General features: G+C 31.3%; 1 pseudogene; it reads left to right on the top strand.

The window, feature by feature from the left end:
• Positions 1–377: 377 nt before the first annotated feature.
• LOC110773215 (uncharacterized protein At2g29880 pseudogene) lies at positions 378–986 on the top strand (annotated as a pseudogene).
• Positions 987–1,931: the final 945 nt, after the last annotated feature.

Genomic DNA, 1,931 nt, shown 5'->3' with positions numbered 1-1,931 from the left:
ATCACTTATCATTGCAGTTTGTAAGTATAATTCATTACAAATTATTAATGAATTTTCTTTATGTTTTTGCTAATTTTTTGGTTGTCATATATGTATGTTTCCTAGTTATTGCATATTTTGTTTTTCACTGAATAGAATTTCATGTATCCTATACCATTTGATAATTTCTTTGGCTTCGCATATTTATTTTGCTAACATCCTTATTTTTGTACCAAAGTTAGAAAGAAAATAGAAAATAGGAAACATTAGTGAAATTCTTTTCTTTTCTTTTCTTGTTTGGTATGATACAAATTCTTGTAAGACATCTCATTTAAACAATTGATTATCATGTTAAATAACTAATAAATTGTTTTACATGTGTTATAGTACTAATTTAAATGGGGGATTCACAACAAGGAAATAGCAAAGGAAAGGGCAAAGGTTCTAAGAGCTATGAATCTGGGACTATGGACAATACTAATGAGTTGTTACACCTCTTGGTGGATACTATAAATAGTGGATTGCGTGATGCTAATGGGACACTTAGCAAGCAAAATGTAGAAAGAGTGATACTTCCTCGTCTTAATGCGAAAATTAGGTTCCCAAAAACTTATAATCATTACTTGAGCCGAATGAAGTGGCTTAAGAAGTAATGTAACAAGATGTCTACGCTTATGCGTAACAACTCTGGCTTTGGATGAGACCCAATTGCAAAGACACTCACTGCTAGTGATGAAGTATGGAAAGATTACTTGAAGGTAAGCTTAGTTCATAATCTTTTAAATATATTAATAGCTTACTATTTTAGTACAATATGTTATTTGAAATATATTAATAATGAATAATTTGTTTCTTGCTAGTCCCACCCAAGTCACAGTAAACTTCGGGAAAATAGTCTAGTTGATTATGAGGATTTGAAGATTGTCGTTGGGGGTGGAACTGCTACTGGCAATGGCTCGATTGCATTAGGCATTGATGATACCAATGCAACAACTTATGGGGTTTAAGAAAATAAAGATTTCGGGATGGAAGACTTTCTAGACAATCTTTCAAGTATGAAGGGAGTTCTAGCTCAGTTGGGACCAACAAGGAAGCCAAAGTTCTAGACAATCTATCTATTGGCATTGAGACTATTTGTGCCAATTTTGAAAGAATATCTAACCTAAGGGAGAAAAGAGATAGAGATAGAGAGCTCAATGAAATAGAGAAAAGAGAACGAGAGAGAAAGAATAATAATATTTGTGAGGCTATAAAAGAGATGCCAAATTTGGATGACAATACTCATTACATGACGGGTGATTTGCTTAATACTAAGGCAAAGAAGGACTTGTTCTTAAAGATGTCACCTGAAGAGCGCTCATTTTAGATAAACTTCAAGTTAGGATGATTTAGTATTTTGATCATCTTGGGTTTTGTTGAATTATATTTTTGTTTGTGCTATTTTGGTTGTACTTTGGTTGAACTATTTGAATTGTAATTTGGTTGAACTATTTGGGTTATAATTTGGTTAAACTATTTTGGTTGTACTTTGGATTAGTATTTTGGTTGTTTTGATTGAACTAATTGAATGATTTTGATGATATGTTCTTAACTTATTAATCTGTTTATTTTTTAAATACAATGCCATAGCATTGCCATATTCATTATTTTAAGGGCTCTTTATCAATTTATCTTCAAAAGCTCGTTATCAATTGATGGTGTATTGGTACTATTTTCTTCTTTTTATTGTTTTTAGCCTCATATATTTTTCTATATACGTATGATGTCACAACCAAGCATGTATGAAGGTATGAAATAGAGGAAGAAGAAATTGATGATGAAGAAATAAGTGAAGACAAAATAGATGAAGAAGATATGGATGGCGAAGATATGGATGATGAAGAAATAGATGAGGAATTGGAGGATGAAGAATTTTATGAAGCCATTTATATATTGAACATCTGCTAATTCAA

This window comes from Prunus avium, chromosome 7, assembly GCF_965620075.1.
Source record: "Prunus avium chromosome 7, drPruAviu1.hap1.1, whole genome shotgun sequence".
Lineage (NCBI taxonomy): Eukaryota > Viridiplantae > Streptophyta > Magnoliopsida > Rosales > Rosaceae > Prunus > Prunus avium.
The sequence above is the reverse complement of the archived record's forward strand: the minus strand, read 5'-3'. Positions and strand labels throughout refer to the sequence as shown.